Source organism: Pogoniulus pusillus, chromosome 20 (genome assembly GCF_015220805.1).
Source record: "Pogoniulus pusillus isolate bPogPus1 chromosome 20, bPogPus1.pri, whole genome shotgun sequence".
Lineage (NCBI taxonomy): Eukaryota > Metazoa > Chordata > Aves > Piciformes > Lybiidae > Pogoniulus > Pogoniulus pusillus.
In genome coordinates, this window is record NC_087283.1 from 5,161,855 (window position 1) to 5,186,536 (window position 24,682).

The 24,682-nt window shown below is 45.4% G+C and overlaps 1 protein-coding gene across 9 annotated transcripts in view; it reads right to left on the reverse strand.

Annotated features, from left to right (window-relative positions):
• The window catches only part of MAF (MAF bZIP transcription factor), a 204,418-nt gene that overhangs the window by 91,747 nt on the left and 87,989 nt on the right, over positions 1-24,682 (reverse strand). The window contains exon 4 of one of the 9 annotated variants that reach the window (XR_010305970.1): positions 23,043-23,171. The exons of the other annotated variants lie outside the window; for them this stretch is intronic. The gene's annotated coding sequence lies outside the window, so the exon portion shown is untranslated. Of the gene's footprint in view, positions 1-23,042; positions 23,172-24,682 lie in introns of those variants that run through there. 9 annotated transcript variants of the gene reach the window in all.

Consider the following 24,682-nt stretch of genomic DNA (forward strand, 5'->3'; position numbering starts at 1 on the left):
CATGCATGGCTTTGGAGATGGCCATGGGCACTTCCCCCCAGTGGGATATCTGGATGCTGCCCTGGGTAGAGAGGTGCTAGAAATGCAAACACAGGGCAAATTATGTGGAAGTAGCTGATAAAAAAAAAAAAAAAAAAAAAAAAAAAAAATTAATTACATAGATGAGAGCACAGAGACTAGGTGTTTCGGGACTATTTCTACAGGACTCAGAGGTGCACAGTCGTAAGAGCCTATGCAGGGCTCACTCCTCACTAGCAGTTCACAGAAACCATGCAGACCATTAGTCTCTGGCCTTGGGAAATGTTTTAGAGACACACTCTGCGTTTAGATGCCTACAAATATGAAACTCCAGCATTACAGTGACTCAAGATGCTCAGCCCATCACACACACTGCAGTTCCCACATCAGAGCAGAGCCACAGTGTCACCATACACCCTCTCTAGTGGGTAAAAGGTGTAAACACCAAACTTTTCCTTTATTCAGACAGTTTGAATCCAAGAACTGCAGGCATTGAGTTGCTCTAGATAAGCACAAGTTCAATTGCTAAATGATTCTTCAGTTGTAGAATCATTTCTTGTACAGAGCATCTCCTACAACTGCTTTAACTCTTTAAGAAAAAAAAATTAAAGCCAAAGACTGCAGCTGTATAATTTATTAATAAGTGATTTTCTTATCAGGGAGAGTTAATCCAGGTTATCAAAGTTCTCCAAGGGAAGAGCTCAGCTGAACCAGAGGCACTTCCAAACACAAGCACCATTTATATAAAGTATCACAGAATATTATTTTATACTTCCACTTTTGAAAGGCTGTGTACTTTTTTCCCATTAGACTAACAAATTACAGCAATTGTGGTCAGCAGTGTGGAGGTTTCTCTGCAGAGCATTTGCCCCCTGGGAGGAAGGAAATCAGAGGGGTGTTAAAGCAATATTGTGGCTTTCACTCCGTGTGCTGAGTTGCCTGATAATGGTTAGCTAAGAGAAGCCATAAAAGTGCCATTACTGCCACCAGCGAGTGTTACTGTATCTCAGGAACCCTCTTGCAAAGGGACAGGAAAAAAAATAAGTAAAGAAAAATCAGAATTGGAGGGGGGGTAAAAGAGAACTAAGTAAACAGACAGGGAAATTTAAAACTTCATTCTCTGGATGAAGTTATTCCCTAGGAATGTTTTCAGAAGCACATTCATTAAGTTCAGGTGCTGTCAAATCTACTTAGGGAGATAGGTTTCCCCAAGCTCTTCCCCACTGAGCAGCCCAGCAGATTCAAACCCTTCTGAAGAGGCTGAAGAACCTGTTGCACTTTTGGGGGGGAGGGGGTGGGGGTGTGTGTCTGGATTACAACAGCCAAAATAGCACCAAGGGGCTGCTGGTCTCGGGTTTTCCAGCAGTCACTTAGACTCACTAACTTTTTCCATCAGCTTCCAGTCATCTTCTCTAAGTTCAATTTTCTAGAGTCAGGGTACAGCTTGCTAAATACTAGCTGAAGAACAACCACCCAAACACTTGAATACTAGTTCTAAGGTCCAGTTTGGAGTCCCTCACCTATGTTTTGCAGTACAAGGATTTCTTTCCACCTATTTCACTATCAGACCTGCCCCATAGCCTGATCTCAGCACCTTTGCAGCATTTCTTTTACTTTTCATCCAAGGGAAATAGATCTCTTGCCTCTAAATCTCTAACAGCTGGGGCAAAATTGGGTTTTATTTCCCCTTTCCACTGCAATACATGTTTAGACTCCCAGCCCAAAAACCTGAGAAGCTTCAGAATTTCATGCTTGATAGCCAAAGAATTGTATCACATGTACATATGTATTTGCGTCTGTTACACAACCTACAACAGACATACTGCATATGACTATGGTTATACCAGGTACCTAAATGTCTCAATAACAGCATCTGGATAACACCTGTCTAAACACTAGGCAGGTTTAATACCAAACTGCTGCAAGTTTCAGGTGTATGCAGATGTGTGGCTTCACTTCTGCTAGATGGCATTGCAAAAGTGGCACTACAGAACAGCTGTGAATCAATAATGTTATTGAATTGCCTCAAGTATTAGAAAATGAGAGTATTTGAAATGGCACAGAAGTAAACAGGACGTTTTCATTACATGCCTCACTACATATTTCCTAGCTGGGCTATAAATTAAACTTGGTAAACTTTGCTGTTGCTTTTGTTGGGCTCTGTGTGCTGTTGGGTGGTTGTCTTTAAGTCAATACAGCGAATAGGTAGGGGAAATGCCTGCAGCAGTGAGCCAAGGCAATCCCACCTGTAGATGAGAGAACATGTTCAGGACATAAATATGGATTATAAATTATCCTTCCATCATAGATAGTCCAAGCTTTTAGATTAAAAAGAGTACACATCACATAAATGCTTGTGAACACTTGCCCTTTAAGGGATATCAAAGTATTGTCTAACCACAGGAAGTGTCTCTTGACTAAAAAAATCCCTGTAATTTATATTTTATAGAATATACCAAAATACACTGGCATCTATCCCATAAGATATGCAGAACACAAACAAACGAGTTCATTGTATCATACAAACAGACAGACAACTTGTGTCTTACACAGTGGATATTTCACGTCCAAAAATGTTGATGGACAAGCTCACTCACAATAATCACCTACAATTAAAAACACAAAGGAGAGGTCATTCTTAGAGAGTGTAGATAGTGTCAGAAGGCTAATAAACCAGTAAAGGTCAAAAGCCACAGACTGTTACTCTGGGTGCTGAATGTAGGCTGTGTGCTCACCTGCATGCCATTGCTGCAGCCTAGCTAAAGAACATCACTACCTTTTCTGTTTTATTTCCCCACATCTGAGGTCCGTGCCCTCAAGCACACAGCCCCAGTCTGACAGACTACCCAAGATGCAGACAGAAGCTAAAACCAGCTTTCCTGAAGGCCAGTCTAGCAGTGACTCTTACAACACTTTACCTACCTGGGCTCAGATTCTGTTGCTGCTTTTGAGGCCCGTGCAAGCCCACATGCTGACAGCAATAAGATCATGAATTTAGCTGTCAGCTAGAGGTGGATTTCAGTTCTAAAAGACACAAATCTAGGTTCTTCCTCTTATGTCAGTGCCACCCGGCAAGTATGCTGGCTAGGCAGGAGGGATTCCCTCAGCCTGCTGACAACAGATATTTTGCAATTCCAGCTCCTGCTTTGTGAAATTTGCATTATATGAACATTTATTGTTCAGTCCTATTTTGGTAGTCTGAAATTCTGGAAGTAAAAATTGCCTTTTATTGCCAGACATTCTTATAAAGTGAAGTACAATTCCTTACCTTATACCCTCCCTTAACGTGATCTGCTTGATCTTTTCTTTCCTTTCCCCCCCCAAAACATAATGAAAAGCAATATTTTAAATAACATGTCCAAGGAGTGTGGTAAAATTGTCAAAGTCGAAACATTTTAATGGACTGGGAATCTGAATTCCTGTGCTTGAAAGCCTGGTTTATTTTGACAATATTGCTTTTTCTCCATAGTTACCTCTGACCTCCAGTATTACTCTCAGTGGATTATTTTTTCACTGAGGGAGATGCTTAAGCATGGACCAGAGTAGATAAGTGATACGGTCAAATCGCTACTGGCAAACCCTGGAATTACTGACCACTTTAATAGCTCCTGCTGACCTCCAGATGAAACTTCACCTTTGGTTATTAACATGTCTCTCTACTTTTATGATTTTTTGGAACATAATTTGTCACAGTTTTTATCTGCACAGAGCAAGCGTTAGGCTTTTAAAAGTGTGAGTTATCTTTTTACAACTGCTAACAATTACACATCGCAGAACAGACCAGTCCAAAAACCAATTATGAGAAGACCTGCATGGGGAAGTGCATTTGGTCTTGAAGTTTGAATTATAGATTTCTGAACTATGACTGCCTTACAGCCAGCACTTAGGAACCAGAAACAAGAAACCAAACTTTGAAAGGGCTTGTCAGATCAGCGAGATAAGATAAGGGTGTAGAAATTAATTGCCCTTGTTTTGTATTAAAATCTGATAAGGGGCTGGCAATGCTGCTCAAGATCAGAGCAAATGGTGGGGCCTCGTCTTCCATCACAAATTAGAGCATCCAGTCTTGTGAGCACCTGGATGCACATGCTGGAGCGTGTGGTGCAGCATCCTTAGCACGCAGACCCTGACAGCCTGGGTACCATCCAATGCTCAGGAGCTCTCAGGGAGTCCTTCCCATGGATGCCAAAGGGCTTGGCAGTCACCCTGATGATTCAGAGCAATGACATTTCACAACCAGATTGTACAAGTATAAGCAACTAACCTGAGCAGGGAAAATCATGCCAAAAGGCTTTCAGATGATCAGAGCAATATGTCAGTCAGTTAGAGGTCGATTGACCAATTAACAATTAGATTTGGAGAGCAGGCATGTCATTTCAGATCATTATTTGCTGAAAGATCAACTGTGTGGAAAGTTTTAATTTAAAAGAGGTAATTATTTTTTATTTTATTTTTTAATAGATGCTGGCGTTTCTAACCCCAGCTTCATACCACGAGGCACTGGCAGGAGGCTGCAGCCCTGGGAGCAATTGCAGCTGGCAGCATGACAGCAGCACTTCAACAAAGCCTCCAGGGAACCAGCCGGCACTTCCAGTTTTGTTTGAACACCACTCACACTGAGCTAGAGGCACAAGAGCTAAATAAGAGCAGAGGAAGACTTTGCAATAGGATTGGGGACGAAGGCTTTCAAGGTGAAAATTCACCAGCAATTAGTGAAGAGAGGCATCTCAGAGGAAGGTTTCTTTTCTAGTGGTACAGAGTTCAATGCGGACGGTGGGAATTTCCAACCTGGTCCACATCTAATTATACTCTACTAAGAAACAAAGAAATTGTCTGAACTCAACTCCCGGAGATCTAAACCACTTGCATCTCCTGGAGCAGTCTTGTTGGCCTGAGCCCACAGAGCCCTGGGCAGGAAAAGCCATCTCACCTGTCCTGCCAGACGGACAGAGAACAGGACTGACTCAGCTCATGTGTACTTAACCTTCACAATGAACTCAGCTCGGGACAGCCCTAAGCCTCTCCCAAAGCCTTAAGTAACCCTGTATTACCTTGTCTTCATATACACCAAGAAGCCAGTGCTCTAGTCATTGAAAAGAACATTTACAGGGAAAACAGATTACGAGGAAAGCTACGGAGGTAGGACTTGAAGGAGCTTTGGTCACATCTGCAACATGGGGAGACTGCTTCTTTGCTTAGAAAGATTATGCTATGATACAAACGTGTAGTGCAAAGGCCTGAAGTGATGCCACAGCAAAACATCTAACTAATGGACCTGGTGTCACATGCACTAACTCTCATAGCCGTGGAAGCTTTTTTCCCCCCAAAACTGTACTGACCCAGGACCCACAGGAAGGGAGAAAAGAGAGCAAAAGAGGCAAATGAAGCAGACGCTTATGAAAGCAGCCCATGGTTGAAACTGAGATTTGTGAGCAACATCCTCTGAAAGTCTCTGGCAATGTTACAAGCATTTTTGGTACAGCAGGAGAACACAAGACGCTGAACTCTGAAAGTTGTAGTTGTTTTGGCTATCTGTTCTTCCTCCAGCTTAGGCCCACATATCCCAGCAAGGACAACAGCCTATACCCCTCAAAGCACCAGGGTCCCTGACTCTTTGAAGATGCAAGTTTTTGAGCTACCAAGCCAAGGTGTTTCCCAATGAAGCTTTGAATGCAGCCTGGTATCACCTGACTCTCTGCAGGAGACCCAAGCTGCTATAAATGAAACCATCACAATTCTTACTGACAGCCTGGCCCCATTTATAAAACACATCTTCAGCCTGGTTTACAGTCCAGAGAGAAAGAGGCAAATCACCATGAAAGCTACAGAACGCAATAGAAACCTAGCAATTAATGTTTTCATTGTCCTGTTTTGTCACAACTCCCTGGCTTTACCCTGAACATTACTTCTGCCACGTGATCAGAAACAGCCCTTCTGTGAAAAACAGTTATGCAACATCTTCATTGAGAACAATTTCTAGGAATTATACTAAATCATCATAAATCACAACAGGTTGTGACAGGCTAAGCTTGTAAGTGCCTGAACGCTCATCTTCCCAGACATTTATAGACAGCCTCGCACACGAGGTCTCACTAAGCCATACTGAGGCAATAACCTCCACTGCACTTTTCCAGGAGGTAAAATGTCAGTGTTAAATAAGATACTTGAGACTGGTGTGTGTCCTGCAGCACTCCTTTTGCAAGCTGTGCACTGGCATGCCAGCTGGGCAAGCAGGGCCAGCGGTGGGCCAAGAGCCCAGGAAACAGCGCTCTGCTCGAGTAGGTGGTAATCTGCCTTTGAGTCAACACTGAAAACCATGTGCTAACAACACGCTTCTTCAAGTGTCATCTTGTGGATATAAAGCTGACATCCAGGCTGCCTGCGATTCTGAAAGGTCTCAACTTTGATGCTTTTTTTGCTCTCTCCAAGTACATAGCTGCTTAACGAGCGTTTTGGCCACGTTCTGCTTTGGAGAGCAGTGTTTTCTCTCTGTGATCCTTCCTGCCTCAGTGCTGGAGGCACAAAATGAAGTTGGTCCTTGTCCACCAGGGTTTTGCTGCTCTGCCCTGCCACAGTCAAGTCTGTATTCAAGTACAATGGACCACAACTCCTGATCTCCTTCCAACAGCTTAAATGTTCTCTTACATAATTTTTGCCTTCAGAGTAGAAGTTGTCACTTAAACCAAGTCAATGATTTTCACAGGATCAATTTCTTATAAGTTAGGAAGCACTTTTTATTAAGGTGCTTAGAAACCTCAAGATTTCAGTGACTTCCAAAGCCCTCCAAAAACATCACAGAATATTTATTAAAGGCTGGAAGGAACCTCAAAAGACCATCTAGTCCAACCCTCCCTGACAGAGCAGGACCACCTGTAGCAGATCACACCGGACTTTATCCAGGAAGGTCTTGAACACCTCCAGAAAGGGAGACCTTCACACCTTCTTTCAGGATAAAGGTTTGGCAAGTGGCCCTGGCAGCCATTGTCATCAGGCCATAGGAGCCTCCAACAACCACTGAAGGAGTTTCAATGCCCAATGTCCTTTGCATTACCACTATCAGACAGCTAAGGCACAGCCTTGGCTTCTTTTTGCAGAAGAGCAATGAGGGCAAGGCAGGAGAGCACAACACAGGAATAGAGGGGTGCTAAAGAAAAAAAAAATACTGAATACACACATCTGAAACTTTCACCATCTTGGACTCTTTTAACAGGCTGAGTTAGAAGAGTCAGGACTACTTAAGCAATACTTTTCTGTCTAATCACCGATGTCTCTCTGAGCTATATTGAACTAAAAACCTTTGAGCAGCTGTGGTGCACATGCTCCCTTCTGAAAACATTTGACAGTTCCCTCCTATGCGGAAACCTGGACCTAGGAACCAAAAAAACCAAGTCTTTGAGAGCCAAACTGACCAACAGGGAGATACAAATGCCATGCCACTCTGACACCAGTGGCATCCTCAGAAACTCCACATTCTGCACTCCTGAGCTCATGTCCTGTTCAGTCTGCACAGAGAGCAGCCTCCGGTCCTGGAGCAGAAGGCTCTGCCCAATGACAGGCAGCAGTGGAAGCTCGAGGCTGGGATGTAATCTTGTTTGTAGCTATGTAAATCGACAGGAGCTCCATCCACTTCAATGGGAGCCCTCTGGACTTACGCCAGAGCAACTGAAATTAGAAGCTTGCCCTAAGTGGGTGGGAGCTCATTATAAGACTAAATAAGGAGTGAGTCATTTTCAGAATTTTAAACTGAAAGGAGCCGCATTTGGCTGACCTCCTTTTTTTCCACACTGACGGCTTATTAGATTACAGCAGATAAGAGCTGTGCTTTCTTACTGGTTTTTCATGGTGGCGTGGCTGTGTCACTGGCAGAGGTGGAAATGGTGCTTTAAAAAGAAAAAAAAACTCCAAAGCAACATGTCTATGTTGCACAGCATTCTTAACTGGGAGTTAATTTTGCCATCGGAGGAGGCAAACACTGGTTCCATTTACTTGTGAGCATTCCCATTTCATTCACAACACATCAAGGGCCAAGTGACCCGAGAGGAGCCGAGCGCGAAGAGACGGGAAGTGGGTTGTGAGAAGCTGTTTGCTGCTTGGAGGAATGATTGCCAGTCTTAATTATCAAGTGTGATAATTAATTCTTGTTAATGGCACTATTAGGAAGACATTTAACTATAAAGGGAGAAAGAAAAGAAGAGTACAGAAGAGCCACCTACCCTGCACAACTCCAAAGCCCCATTCTGACTCCTCCTCTAGTCTCCCAGGTTATAAATCCTTTCATCTTCATCTTGTAACCCTATCGAGGAGACTTTTAGGCTCCTACTACCCAGGTATTTAAAAGAGATGACTCCCACTGATGAGATTAGGCTTAAGAGTCAGACAGTCCCCTAAATCACTTTCGGCCTTCCACCACTCAGCAAAGCAGACATGAAACTTTGCAGGCAGAAAAGGTCCCCGAGGTAACAGTTCTGAGGCCACCGAATTTGAGATCACAGATCTACTAACCCTTGTAACATTTGGCTGAACATGCACTCACCCAGAGTGAGAGTGTATTCAAAGTAGTGGCAAATGGAAGAAGTAATCACAGCTGTACCACAAGCGAAAGCACTAAAGGCAAATGAAGAGGTAAAGGCCAGAAAACTTCTCTCCATCAGATTGGAAGGCTGAGAGAACAGAGAACACAAAGTTTGGTGGATCTTCTGAATCTCCCAGGATACTTTTATACTAAGTCCTGGAATCAATCATGATATAGAGAGCTATTGAATAGGATTCTTCTGTGTCAAGAGCCCACTTCCTGCAGTAGTGATTGTCATAACTTGATACTGGCTCCGAGATGACTGCAACCAGTAGCAGGTTGTTCTCAGTTGCTCTTTTGACCACAACACTAAACACCAATTACACCTGGCACAAGTTACCTTTTCACAGACACCCTAAACAGGTCAACAGCTCATCTGAAGACCTGAAAGCTTAGTTCCAGTCATTCAGCTCAAAGTTTAGGAGACAATTTGATGATAATCTAGAAAGACCTACATGGGATGATATTTCTGATAGTCAAAGAAAAGCAGAGAACACTCCACAAGGCCAAATATGTGTAGAAGTAAATGCAGACTGTTATCATTATGTAACATGACTGGACACCCTCTTGGAACATCGCCTCTGCTGAATCACAAGGCTGAGGGCCACTGATAAGGTGAGTGTGGGGTATTCATGGGTGTGCTTTTATTGCTCCTGAAAGGACAGCCCACAGGCCCTCAGGGAGAACACAAAACTGCTCTCAGACACAGCCTGGAGCTCCTCGAGGGACAGACACATCTCTGGCCATATGGGCCAGACAGCACTGTGCAGGCTGACCTGCTGCCTGGAAAGACACTGCAGACACCCAGAGAAGAACTCGGTACAAGGCCGGGCAGATTTCCATGGCCATCAAGTAGTTCCCCCCAACACCATGCTCAGCTTCCTCATGGAAACCTTGGGATTTGCCTTTAAAGGACATTTCAGCCAGTTCCTAAAACACCCAAAGGTGGGTGGGTCAGGAATCTCCTCCTGGCTTCTAAATATAACTGGTGGTGCAAGCATTGCCTAAGTCCTGCCGCTGGGGAAGAGGGAGAGGTGTAGGTGGGGAGAGGCATTTCTTGGAGGTTTGGAATCCTTACAGATGTTGCTTCCCACTGAGCTTTGCTCAGCACACAGCACATGGGAAGGAGAACAACTGCATCTGAAATCCACAGCCCTTTATGGGTGTGCCCATCTCTGCTGGAGCCATGGGGCTGCTCCAGAATGATACTTGGGATTTCTCCAAGTTATTGCTAGATTTCACCGAGGCATCATTCATGCAGTATCACTGAGGAATCTCAACCCTCTGCTCCTTCCCGAGTCTCCTTTCTACTGATTCCACCACACTGATGTAGGGGCAGCATTTTCCTTTTCCTCCCTGCTCTGCAAAAGGAGACTGGGGGCTCCCTTCTTTTTGCAGTTCATAACTTCATAATTTTCTATCTCTTGCTGTAAATGAAACATCATCTTCAACTGGGAATTATACAGAAGTTAATGTGCTTCACATCTCTTCTAGCTATGGTACTGAAGTGCCTCACTTCTTCTGACCTTGGCAACAGATCTCCAGGAAAAAAAAAAAAACCAAGCAAGGTCTTGCTCCTTCTGTGGCCATGCACAGCAGAGGCACCCTGCTCAGAGCCCCCTGAGCCACCTGCATCCCCTGGGGACATGTTGGTCCTTCCTGTGGTAGTTCAACCCAAGCAAGGTGCTGGCAGAGCACATCACAGCCTGGGCGGTCACGTTGGCTCAGCCACTGGGCTCAGCCCCAGCTGAGGAACCTGCAGAACTTGCATGGCTGCCAGAGGAGCGGCTGGAGACAAACTTTTTGCCTCATGGCATTGCTGCTTTTGATTGAGGTTGGTTTTGTGTGAGAGCTTTGCTACCGACTCATAGCCTTGGGCAATTGGCAGGGGAAATGAGACCTCATTGAATGGCAAGGTATGGCAAACCAAAATGACAAGATTATACTAGCAGTTCATTAAAGTAGATGAGAGAGATTGGAGTGTTTGTAACTATGATAAAGGAAAATTGTCTATGTAGGAAACACGCCCAGACAGAGAGCTGCTTGGAAAAAAAAATTAACATCACAAAATGCTACCTCTTTAGCTTAAAAAAAACCCTCTGTGCTAGCAGACATAGAATTCTGCCAAAGGAACAGATTTTAGGATGAAATACACCTGGAAAATATGACAAGTGTGGAGAAGAGCTGGCTGAGGAGAGATGTCATTGTTCTCTACAACTACCTAAAAGGAGGTTGTAGTGAGATGGGTGCTGGGGGTTTCTTCCTAGTATCAGGTGATAAAACGAGAGGAGAGGTTTAGATTAGATATTAGGGAAAATTTCTTTGCTGAAAGAGCGGTCAGGCACTGAAACACATTGCCATGGGAGGTGGTGGAGTCACCATCCCTGGAGGTGTTCAAGAAACATGTGGACGTGGCACTCTAGGACATGGTTTAATGGCAATGGTGTTTTTAAGCTCATGGTTGGACTTGATCCTAGAGGCCTTTTCCAAACAAAACAATTCTATGATTTTAAGACTTTTTTTCCCCCCTCCAGTTTATGTATCCTCTCCTGTAAAAGTCCCCTGGATGGGACATGCAAGCCAGATCTACCCTTCCTCCTTTATTTTTTGAGAACCTAGGTCTTATTTCAAAGCTGCTCCACCACAAGTTGTCTGAAACACGAGGGAATAGTTTCCATCATCCCTCCCACTATGGTCACTCCAGCCCCACCACTAAGTGCTTCCCCCAGTCTCTATGTGCTCTCACACCCACTTAGCTTACCTTCACATCTGTATTCCCTCCCACAATAGGGCATGGAAGCGCTGCTAAGGAAAAAGCATGTCACTCAAGTGCTAATGTAATGCTCCTCTCCTTGGGGCTGAGAACCCCAGACCAGGGTTTTGACCTTTCCTTGTTACAGCACCATCTTGATTCCAATTTTCCTCAAGTTTAGGGGGCTTTAAAACTTGGCTCAGACCTGTATCTGATCTTTGCAATATAAACCATCCCTTTTGTCACACGAGGTAAACTGCAAGGCACAACCAATGCTTTGGGGAAGTTTGAACCGAGGCTTGATTTCAGATCTGAACTTTGTCATTCAGGCCTTTCTCTTCCCTTTCTTCTTTTCTTTTGTGTTAGCAGTACGCACTGACTTTGTAGATCAATGCAGAAGGCTGTAAATGATGCATGAAATGAAAAATCCCTGTCCAGCCAGCGCACAGAGAGAATACAGACAGTGCTATACTGTCATTGCTGTGGTATTTGCTGCAATATTCACAGCTAGAAAAGCCCACTAAGTCCCAGAACAATGCTGGACTATTTTAAAGTCTCAAGTTCTTTCTGGAGGGAGGGAAAAGAGGAAGGGAGAAATTAACTCCCCCTTACACCCACCTTCTTTCTTCCTTTGTTTCAGTGAGTTTTCACCAGAGCAAACCCTGCCCTCCTATGCAAATATTTCATTATTTTTCACTCCCCCCCCAAAAAAAAAAAAAAAAGGTCCCTTCCCAATCTCAGATAGGGTTGGCAGGAGAGGAAGAAAGAGGAAAAAAGAGGAAAATTAAATGATCATGTCAAAACCCAAGTGCCTTCACCGAGCCAGCTCAGAATAAATCATCACATACATTGCACCAACACTGGGGCTTACCCCTCTCAAGCAAAATACTCCTTAGCCAGGCAGTGGCCAAGGACCACCAGTCGGGATGCCAAATCAGCCAGTCCCAGCTTTGCACCCTCAAGCACAACAATTGTTATGGTTGGACTTGATCTTAAAGGTCTTTTCTGACCTAAACGATGCTATGACTCTACAAAGGAGGACAGCCATACTCAGAGGTGCTTGAGCTCTTCCCAAGCGTGCTCAGCCCATTCCTTGCACCTCTAATGCCCTGTACCGGCACTAGGGATGATGAGTGCTTGGCAGCACTATTCCTCATATGGAACATTAAGCTCAGGTCTTGCACACTCCTGAACATTAAACATCCCATGATAGTCATGAAGAAGAGCTACGGGTTTTATTAACCTCAGTGTCCTGGACACATTGCACTAGGAAAGTCATCATTAACCTACCTTAAGAACACAGGCAGGGGCCCTCTTTGCAAACTATGCTCAAAGAGCTACAATCCTGTGAAATCCCTCTTAATAATTTAAAGCAACTACCAAATGTTCCTATAAAGGATATAACCTCACATTGAGGAAGAAAATCTGTAAAGACTTTGACAGAGTAAAGTGCTCACAGCGCTCAGGTCCAAACCTTGATTCTTTTGCAAGTCAATATTTAACCATCGCACGCAAATACTCACTTCCCTTCTCCCCTACCCCCTGCCAAAAGCTGGCTCATCCAGGCTGTCAGCTGGTTTTAAGGTATCACTTGCATCTGAAACTGGGTTATAAACCATTAACAACACTTCAGTACACTATTCTGAGCAGGTTTAGGACTAAATAATCTGATCTCCCTCAAAGTAAATGTTATATCTATATCCTGTATTAAAAAGATAAGGCAAAGGCTGTGGAGTTTTGGGTTTTGGTTGGTTGACTTTGATTTTTATTGTTGCTGCTTTACAAAGAGCGAGGAGAAATTATTAATTTCAATTAGCATCTGATTGACCTAAGCAACAACAAAAAAAGTATATTAAAAAGCTATTTCTGGCACCAAAGTTAGCAGGTGTGACTGAACAGGTAAAGGGAGCAGAACTGATGAGTAAGGAGGTCCCACTTGCAGACGCTTTCCCCCCATCCTAGAAGTGCATCATACTTTTAAAGGCTGTATTTTGTTTTCCCCTTCTGCTGCAGCAGGTACTGCAGGTTTAACACTCCACAGACACACCTGGGGAGCAGCCAGTCACAGAGGCCCTTATCCCCATGCACCAAACAGCAGCCACAGCCTAGTGAAGCCAGTGCTACAGCTACACATCCACTGTCATCAGTGGGAATCCAATACCAGTAAAGCACACACGGGTTCAGACAACCACCTTAAAATTGGCCGTGCCAGGGGCACACTGCAGCTGGATTTGCCTTTTCCTCTTTCGCAAAGTACAAAGAGGGGATCTTTATATTTACTGAGATTAGGAGAGAACATTTTTCCACTCTCCTGCATTAATTTACTGTTACATAAAGTGGAAGGAGGCATCTGTGTTTCCTTACAGTAGCAAAGCGTCCTCTGAACTGAGGGTGCAATAAGGAGTTGAGCTCCAGACACTTGGACAGGTTGTTTCAGCCCTTGCCAGTGCAGACAGAGGATGACTAACAACTTGAGAGTGAAGTACACAGACTTTCTGTGGGTGGACAGTAAGAAGACAAAACAACTACCTGCAAACCCCATTTTCCATCTGTCTCACCAGATCACAGTCATGGGCTGAGGGAAGCACCTGTGCCCATCACAGGGCTGACAAGGAGGGTCCCTCCACAGCCCCTAGGGGAAGGTGGTACAAGCCTGTGTGCAGGCAGGGACATCTCCTCCCGTGACAAAGCAGTGACACTTCAGGCTGGGAGTGTTAGCTCTTTGAAATGGTAAATCAGTGTCCCTGTTCAAGCCTTGCCCCATGATGGACTATTGTGAAGTGCCGGCAGCTATTTACACTTCTATTTTGTGGATGGAGTCATGAAGGGAAGAGAATGGCAATGAAAGCACAGATACATCGTGGGGGAGGGCGGAATCCCAGCTTCCACAGATAACTGCAAATACAGAGCAAAGCCTGGCAACTTCACAGGGCCTTCACTTGCTGTCGACAAAACACTTTGGTTCCATTTGTGAGCAGAGAGATCTAAATAGCCTGGCATGATTATTAGACAATAAGGCTCCTTCCTGTGTCTCCTTTAATTTGCCTTGATAGATATGCAAACCAGAGGAGGAAAAAGCTAACCAGGACTCTCTTATTGACAGAAGACAATTTCCAGACCATAACCCATTTGCCTTTCTTCCAAGCTGCCTGGCAGAAAAATCCTTACAGTGGGTGTGAGGCAGGAGGACGGAAGCTGGGCGGGGAGATCCATGAAACACAGGAGCACCTGAAGGTCTCCTTACAGTCCGTCACGCTGTTGTCCTGTTGCAGCTGATGCAAAGGAGAAGGTAACAAATGATGCTGCTTTTTAATTAGTGCACAGGGAATTCTCCTCATGCAATAGACATGTCAATGTAACACTAAGGAGGTGTTACAGAAAAGAAACAAGGGAAAAGGAACATCACCAGCAGCCTTAGCCTCAGTAAGCCACAGCTTCAACTCCAGGCACTGTAAACAGTGGGAGAATTTTTTCAACTGATTTTTTTTTTCCAGGGGCTGTTGCTCACATCTGGTAAAGCTGTCCCTGGGCTACCACCATATGTAAGGACACAACACTTTATGACTTATTGTCTGTAAGATTTATGGAGATGATCTATGATCAGCAATTTTTCATATTCTTATATCCTGAGCAAACACACAGAGGGCCATTCCCTGCATAATAGGAAGGTGTAAAACAACATGGTCTCAGCACAGCGGGTCTGCCAGCACAAATACCAAGCTCAGGGACTGTGGAGGCAGCAGGGATGGGCCAAAGCACAAGGAGAGCTTCTTCATTTTCATTTCCTTCCCAAGAGAAAGAAGAGGCAAGAAGAAAGCAAGAAATTAAAGGATTAAGATGAGCTAGTCTAGCTCTTTTATGATCTATTAATGAGAACTACATTATCTTCATTTATTTCATTAACGGCAAGGCATCAGCAGCATTTCTTCAGGAAACACATATAATTTTTGGTGCTAACAAAGTGCCCAAGAGCCCAGGTGGCTTCTTCACATCCCCAGGGGAATCCCTGCAGGTATGGGGAGAAGCTCCACAACTCATGGCTCTGGGGATCCGGCATAAATGGCAGCAGAGTGCCTTTTGTGCAACTTAAAGGAAGGAAAGAGCTTATCACAATGTTTCCCTGATACCCTGCTCCAGCTCTGGGTGTCACAAGCCTTCACCTTTCACTTCCATTGGGACCAGCATGAATAAGGAGATTTAGTGAAAACAATAAGCAAGAGGAAGTGAAAAAAAATCAGTTAAGAGTTTTGGTTCATCTGCAGCTACTGACACTGTCTTTGACAGGTAGTTTAGTTATTAATGAAGGACAAGGCCCTGTCGATGTTAACAGAGCATCACAGGAAGAAAATAACCACCTCCATCAGTGGCTGTGATTGCTAATGCGCTGAGCACTTCTGTGCTCACCATCTCCCACCCCAGTGGTACCTTCCTCCACACGCACATTTCCTTTGCTCTCAACAATATTCCTCTCTACCAGCCTCCATTTGCTCTCTCAAACCCAACTGTCAACTCATACAATCCATCTCCTTGGGACAGAAGGGTTACACCTAACAGACACAAGTCATAATAACAACTACCAGGTTCATGCAAAGTAAAAAACTCCCCTGAAAACCCCCCAAAAAGGTGCCTTAAGTTCATCATCTCCACAAAAGAAAGCACTGCACTGGTTGAGTTAAAAGCATCATTGTTCCACCCATCGTTAAGACAATGCTGAAACTAACGGCCCAGTGACTTTGTAGTGCCATTCACAGTTGTAAGGGCCAGACCCTTTCACAAGTGCCACCAAATACACTACTGATTCATACTCGATGCCAGCCTGTCCCGACTGACGCACCTGAGCAACTGTTTATTTTAAAAGTTCACACTAAATGCTCTTCCCTTGTGTACAAACACACCAACTTGTTTGACAGGCATAATCAATTCCTTGCAACCCAAACAGATTTGCTCCCTTCTCCGAGAAGGGAGAAAAGCAAGTTCAAAAAACGCAGGGAGAGCAGCAGAGATTGCAAAAGAATGGCATCAGTCCAGTAGCGTACCTGCAAGTCTGGGATCGTGTGGTTGTTTCGACAGAGGAATTTGAAAGAGATCAGTGAGGCTGATCACTCACCTGCACAGTTTATGGATGTGCATCAGAGTTCTGGAAAGGCTAGCAGTGACATTTTTTATTAATGTCTGCCAAAAAATGGCACAAGGGGACACAGAGGCCACTTCACAAGTGCGGAGTGGAAGAGAGCAGCAGAATCTCCTAACCAGCCATAGGAAAGCATCACCTCAATGAAGACACACTTGCTATTTCATAGGCTCTTTCAGGAAAGTGCTCCCACCTAAGCTCTGCTGAAACCACAGAGCTTAGCTCCTATGAAGTGGTCACTGGTTTAAGACAATTTAAGCTACCTTGTAGCCGCTGAGGATCTTAACCACCATTTTCAATACTACATTTTATCTTTGGTAGCTTAAGGCAGAGATTGTACCACCCTTCTCACACAGCACCCTCGCTTGCGGACCTTGCAAAATGATGCTGCTCCTGAGCAACTTTTCAACTTCTCCTTCATCAGATCCGCACTCAGACTGTAGTATTTCAGGAGTTGTGATTTCTACAGTCACACACAGTACCTCAACTTTCTGGGAAACAGAGGCATTTGTATGGAAAACAGAGAAACTCAGAGGTACCAGCCATGTAACCTACTACACAGGACAGGAACAAGCAGTCTCTCCATCACATTCGCTTACTTTGTATCATCACAACGCACTGATTCCCCTTTTAATGCACATCTATTTCCTCCTCGGCCAATCCCTGTACCATGCAGTACACGGACTCCTCAGTCTTTATCAGCATCGAGGACTACATTTGCCACCTACAATGGTAACATTTAATACGGCAATGCCCTGTTCCGATGCTATGAAAGATTTTATCTCAACAAAACCCGCACAGCTGAAGTGTGCCTCACTTCATTCACTCTTGGTAACTATCTACTACAATTAGCAGGAAATTAAAAACATGCACTTTGCAGCCTTCTCTTTTCACACACGACAAAAACATATAAAGCTCAGCACAAACACTACAGGATCGCTCATGTAGGAGGCAATGCTTTTGCACTGTTTCCACCACATACCACCCAACAGACAAAAGTCTGGGGCTCTACAAACACAGGAGAGAATTTCTAATAATCACACGTTGTGCATACGTGTCCACACACCCTTTCAGAGCCAACTGAGTGAACATAAAATCTATAACAGTAATAGACTATCTTTACTTTGTGGCAGAGTTCGGGGAAGTTTGAAGCAGGTGCTGTCACCAAGTTGCCATTTAAAAAGACATTAAATGCAGAAAAATAAGAAAAAATCATTATCCCTGCTGTGGTTTCTTTTGGAATGAAAAAAAAAACCCATCTAACTGTGGGAGTCAATGCACTTACAACTGTTCATGGGGTACACTACAGTATATAGAGAACAACCCACAAAGGGGGAGTACAGGTATGAGAAGGGGAGCGTGATATAGAATTATAAGAGTGGAGCATAAATAACATAGTGTAATAACCAGGGAGACATTATTTTAGGGAGTACATATATACACAATCCTAGTTTCTCCCCCCTCCTTCTCACAATGTTTTTAACATTGCTTTGACTTCACCCTTCCTGGATAGACATTTAAACAGGAAAGGCTTCAGTTTTATTAAGTACCAAAATTGGCAAAAGACCTAATTTGGTTCGTGTCGTGTGGCTCTTAACATCGTTAAGCTTCATTAGGATGCAGCAGCACTCAAATAAATGAAGATACATTTATTTTTTCATAGACTGCCACCCATTACAGTGAGTACTTCCTCTGCTAAGAGGTGTGGCTATCCGAACCCAGGATAATCAGCATTTCTACCATGAGTTTTACGTGCCAGAGCTGGACACCAGGCTTCAGAGTCACCACGTTGCCTAGAAAGATCCCCATCTGACACACGGAATGAGAAAAAACACACCAAGCTGGTAAGCGAGAGGAGGCTCAAGCTTACACTAATGCAAACGAAGCTAACACCGCGGGAAGAGAATGCTCTCAGCAACAGCACAGGTGCGGGAGGCAGCCTGAGTGCCACTCACCCCACCGGCGCTCGGCGCCTCTCACAAGCTCGACGCCATTTTGCAAGGCCAGTCACAGCACAAAACCGTTAAGCTGTCTCCACCCTCTTGCACCAAAAGCACCCCAAAACCGGCCCTACCCAACAGTCCTTTGCAGAAAGCACACTGGAACCTGGCCATCACTGCACTGGAGGCCTCCTTCCCTGCCACGCACATCTGCTCTGAGAGCAGCTGCCTGTCTAACCATGCCTGGTCTCTTTGGTGCGCCATACCAGACGGAAAGCTAACAAAACCTTCTCACCAACGAACTGCGCGGCACGCACCTTCCTCTAGTTTGCACTTAGCATCTTTCTCCAAAGGAGGCAGATAAACGAGTTCCAAGTCCGTTGACTTTGGTGTTCTTACCTTCGGAGTCTGCTCGAATGGCGAACAGTTGGTGCCAGCTGTCCTTCCTGATCCACACGGCTGGGAAGCTGCCGAGCCTGGGCGTGCAGAAGAGCCCCTGACCCTCTCTCTTCTCCCACCCCTAACGCGTGCTGAGTGCACCTGGGGCCCACCCACCGCCCACACAGGTGGGAGGGAGATTCCAGCATTCTGTTTCTTAAAGCAGCAACACCCAGGAGTACTGCTGTCCTGGTGGCCGGCGTGGCACCACAGAGCTCTCCCAACACTTCTGACCGACCATAACATGTTGGGGTGCATCAGGTCTGAAGGCTCACTTTCATCACCCAAGCACAAGAAGCTCCATGTCTGCCAAAAGCAACCATACGTAGGGACAGGATCAGCTTCCCTACAGGGAGACCCTTTAAGTGCCCAGCCCCTCAACGCTAATTACCTACTTTACTGTAACCCTTGCCTAATTGATGCCAGGTGTGATCAATATACGTTGACTTCAGCTGCAGGCAGGCTCCAATCAGGCCAGCAGCTGAAGCCCTCTCTAATGCATAGTGATTTGAATTTTCTCTATTCACTGCTCTTTTCCGGCTTACTACAGGAAAAATGTGGCCTTGCCTCAATTGACTTAGTTTAAAGCCACTGGCATATTATATAATTCAATAAAAATCCTGCTAAAAAAAGGTGCATTGTGCTCGTTCTCCACACACACAGAAGGGAGGAAAATGGGTACGGCCTTCTCCTATGGCTTTTGGTTAATTTTGCTGTCAATGCCCAGCTGCTTTAGAGTAAATACAGGAACAGGGTGTCATACGGGTATCCTGAAGCAAGAGAAGAGAGGTTTCCTATTTCTTTGTTAGCCAGCAAAGATGGTATGCATGTTATCCAAAGATAATACAGGGGAAGAAATCAATTCTCCGTGTTGTTACACATCCTTGTGTGCAAATGTAAACTCGGGCAAATAGGAAGAAGAAGAAAACAACAAAAAAAAAAGTGTATTTCTATTATGCTGAGGTCATACAAACAAGGGGAGGCTGACAGGACCATCAGAAACTAACTAAACAAGGTGGCTCCCTGTGAGGGAAAGTGCATCTGCTAGAAGTTTTGGTGGGTGAAGGAGCAAGGATTTTGCTCCATTCATCTCTGGGAAAGTCAGGACCTTCGAGGGCAAAGTACATGCTGTGCACAGTGGATTTTAGTTAGGCTTTGGGGTTGGTGCATAAGAGCCACTGCTGATCCTCACTGCCCCACTCGCTCCAAGCTGAGCTGCGTCTGGAGAGGGAAAGTCGTGTGGTGAGGATCTGTGGCCACACTAAGGCAAGGAACACATCTCCACCGCAGCCCCAGCATCAGCCAGCTCCCTCGCAAAGGAAATTCGGATTATTATATAATGAGTCAAGGCAAACATCATTATCGCCGCTCTGATACCTGCTGGCAAAGGCAGGGCTGCGATCCAGCTGCTGGCCCGACCACGGCCACGCCGGCCCGGTAACTGGGCTCCGCGCTCGGCTCCGCTGCCCCGCGGGGGCTCCGCGCTCCGCTCCGCTGCCCCGCGGGGGCCTCACGCTGCCAGGCCTCTCGCAGGAGGCAACCTCGCCGAAGAGAGACTCCCTTCCCGACGCAACAAGACGAAGCAATTTGCTTTTAATTAGTACTGCAGTCATCTCCAAACTAAGCGGTGGCAAGAACAGAAAGCAGGCTGTCTCTTTAAAGTTTAAGTGGATTCAATGCACACAGCGAATTTCGAGCCTGCTGTTGGAAAAGTTCAGCTCTCTGTCACCGGGACTGTGCTCTCTGCTAATTTTTACAAGAGTTCAAGTTGTATGCACCAGTTAGCAGAAACATTGCAGGGGGTAAAATAAGAATAGAAAGCATGACCCCTTGCTGCCTCTGTTTATAGTGCCTAAATTATATCCAGACAATGCTCCAGGTCTCCTCCCTTGCTCTGTCAGGGCTTGTGTGCAGTTCCCCTCTGCGGCTGCCCAAGAAAAGGGGACCTTTGGCATTTGTGAGCAACTGCCCGCGAACCCCCTGCAAAGAGCCACGGGGAAAGGAGGGGAGGAAAGGTTTGAGGGAGCTGGTGGGGGAGCAGCACAAACGCAGTGGAAGAATATGAAGAGTAGGAACGCCAGAGAGAATCAGGGGTGCCAAAAGTTGATGCCTCATGTTCACCATCCTGTACGTCCAGGAGCATCCCAGCCTGGCAAGCCAGCCAGGGCACTCCCAGCTCCCTGACCCCACATTGCGCGCTCCTCGTGTGCGCTGGGAGGGAGGAGCTGCAGCTTCATCTGCAAACCATCTAACAGATATGAATAATTCAGTACCAAACAAAAAACCCTTCCTAGCCAGATGTACTTTTGGCCACTGGTTTTCACTCCAGAGAACCTCAGTGACAAACAGCTATCCTTCAGTCTCGAAAGAGACAGAACAAATACCCACTCCTTTGTCTGTGGCTCATCTCTCTTGCAAGCTCCCTGCAACGTTAGCATCCTTTCTTTCCAAACATGCCCTAGCAAGAACCCTTCAAACAGAGTAGAAGAAACCACTCCAAAAATAACAGTCCATTCATGTTCCTGCTCCATCTGTCCCACTGCCAGCCTCTGTCTTTCCTTTGAGCAGCAAAGCATAAGTGCACGCAGGAGCCACGAGCCCTTTGTGAGGCTTACATCAGCCTGCTCAACCTGTGGCTTGTGTGGTCCAAGTGAACACACAAAGAAAATGGGATTTTTTCTGCACATTTCTCAGTGATGATGGTGGGGAGAAAATCCCCATGACCAGGACTGGTGCTGTCTGGATGATTAGTATTTGGCATTCCTCTACCTTCAGCCACAGCTGGTTTAGATTTGAGCTACTGGTTCATTTAGATTTATGCTGTTGGTTCAATAAACAAACACAGTACATAGTCCATCATACTAATGGCATAATAAAGCTGCTTACCTACTTCCAAACAAGTAGCTTTTTATTCATCTGCTCCTCCTTCATTCTCCTCTTTCCCCTGCCTCCCATCAGATCCAAGAATAGCATTTGCTTTCTTTCCAAGACCAGATCAGACAATACCTGAAGTCTCTTCCTGAGCCCTTCAGACCACTCTTTGCTACAGAATATTTGCAGAAGTTGTCTGTGAAATTGCTGCAAATATTTTCTCTTCTTGAAGGAAGCCAGGCTATAATTCTGACCTGGTGCTCTCTATGAAAAACCCAGCTCTGAGCCAAGCCCCAGATTTCTCCCCAAGACGCTCAACCTTTATGAAGGGCCATCCAAGCTGGGGTTCATGGGGACTTTCAGCATCACTAGGGCACAACAAAAGGCTCCTTTCCTCTCACTTCCACTTGTTGGAAGGACCTTTTATGAGGCTGGGAAACAGCTAACCTGCACACAAACCTGGGTTGCAAAACGGCTCCTTGTCTGCCAGCACCCTCCACAAAGTCACCACTTTCATCCAGAACGAAAAACACCCTGGGATTTTTGCAAAATCCTTTTAAGTTGTTCTAATGGTAGCAGCTCTGAATCTGGTGAACTGCTTTGTTATCAATGCTGTGCAAATTGTTCATCTATTTCTCTCCTACAGTGCCTGCCTCCACTCACTCGCCTCTCTAATAAATTCGTTTGACCGCAAAGGGTGCTTTATGACTCTTGTTTAAAACGGCTTCCTAATGATGCTTGACAACATCTCCTGCCTTTGAAAGAGCCTCACTATGCAAGGCTCTAATCCCACAAAAGGAGGGATTCTTGTTAACCTGTGCCTCTGTCCTTTCTGTTGAGTCACCACCTTTAATGAAGCACTGAAGGGGAACCAAAACGCAGCTGGGAAATTATGGCTTTACATGATCGTCTCTTGCTACAAGAGAGTTATTGCCCAAGCCTTAATCCTGTGACTCAGCCCTCTCCTTGGACCCCCTTTTAATTGTCAGAACCTGAGGAAATCCGGGCCGAGGTAAATAACACTTCAGCAGCAACAGAATAGATTCACTTTAGGCAATGAATTTTTAATGAGCTGAGACTGCAGAGGGAACGCAGGGCCGAGCTCTGTGCTGCTTATCTGATGGGGAAGGTCAGGGTCTGAACGGAGGGAGGGCATGGATGAGAGAACAGATCTGACAGGGCTCTTCAGCTGAGATTTCAGCTTGTCACAGCCTGGCATACCTTAACATATTAGGACCTTCTCTTCAAAGGAGCAGCTTACACATGCCCAAGCTAACAGAAACAGCACACCATTTTCCACTGGTAAAGCCAACCCAAGGGCTGTACCCTGGCTTTTTGGGGAAAAAAAGAGGCACACAGAGAGGGAAAAAAAGCCAGAAACCACACCGAGAAAGGTCCATGCAGATGTACCACACTCCTTATGGAAAATCAGGTAACTCTAGAGGCAGCCTGCAAGCAGAAAGATGTAAGACTGAGCAGTCAATAGCATTATATCATTTATTAATTAGGTCACTAGGTCCAACTGAAGTGCTCACCAACATAACCATCAGCACCAGCTGGCTCAATAGATCTTAACTATGGGGACACCTAGTTTTACAGATTCACAGATTGCATCAGGTTGGAAGGATCCCTCAGAAGTCATCTTGTCCAATCCCCCTGCAGTCAGCCACTAGATCGGGCTGCCCAGAGCCACATCAAGCCTGATCTTTAATGTCTCCAGGGATGGGGCCTCAACCACAACCCTGGGCAACCTGTTTCACTGTCTCACCACTCTCATGGCAAAAAACTTCCTCCCAATGTCCAATCTAAATCTCCCTTGATCCAGTTTCAAACCATTGCCCCTCATCCCATTGCTACAAGTCCTTCCAAACAGTCCTTCCCCAGCCTTCCTGTAGATCCCCTTCAGATATTTAATATGTAGTATTTGGTAAGAGTTTGGTCTTCATACAACCACCCTCCAGTGACACTGGCCAAGAGCAATGCCTACCCTTTCTGTCAGGACTCACTGGTCCCAGGCACCTTTTCTGTCTCAGGAAACTCAAAAAATGAATATGTGTCTAACTCCAGGGTTTACACTAATGCAACTTAAAGCTCTCAAGCCTGGCAGCTTCTATCTCACCCTTGTCCAGCACAGTTTCTGGGTGGCCCATCTGGGCTCAACCCACCCAGAATGGCTTCATCCCTATCTCCTGCAGTCTCCATATCCCAGGTGAGTGCTGTTGGGTACCGACAGAGCCAAATGCTCTACGTCTGCTAACGAGATCCACTCAAGCAGGGCAGCCCAGGAGTTAATCTGCACCTCCAAGAAAACCTGCAGTTTAGACATGGACAGTAACAGTGAACTTTTGGACCAGAGATGTTAACCCTAGGAACTCTTTGGTCAGATCAGGAGTTCTGAAATTTCCTCAAAACAATGAATGTTGTCAGAGTGCTGCTTTCTTACACACCTAAACGTCTGCATAGGGTTTGTGAAAACAAAAAGAACCTCACATTATTTCAGCCTCCAAGATTCAGTCTTTTTCATTTGCTGGGATTTCTCTTTCTTAAGGAAGAAGAAAGACAGTGCTTGGGAGAGAAAGATTTTGTGTATGTAGTGGGGAAATACACAAAATCAGCCAGCAGAAAGTATCTGAGCGGCTTAAGCCTGTATGAGAAATTAATGAAGTAAAACTGCTGGTAAGGCTGAGCACACTGCCGCACCCAGGAGGAAAGGAAAAGTGATTGACAGTCATTCCCAAACATTGCCCCAACTTGTCATCTCCTTGATATTTTGATCTGTATAACATGGGAAGGGGCCTGCTCTCACTCTGGGCTGCATGCCCTCAGGTGTGTTCACCACATCATGGACCTGCAAAATGTGAAGTGGGACATTTAAAGGACACACCAGCAGGAGACAGGATAATTTATGGGGAGAGAGGTCAATGCAGATTTATTGTGAGTAATGGACAATGGAAGGTGGG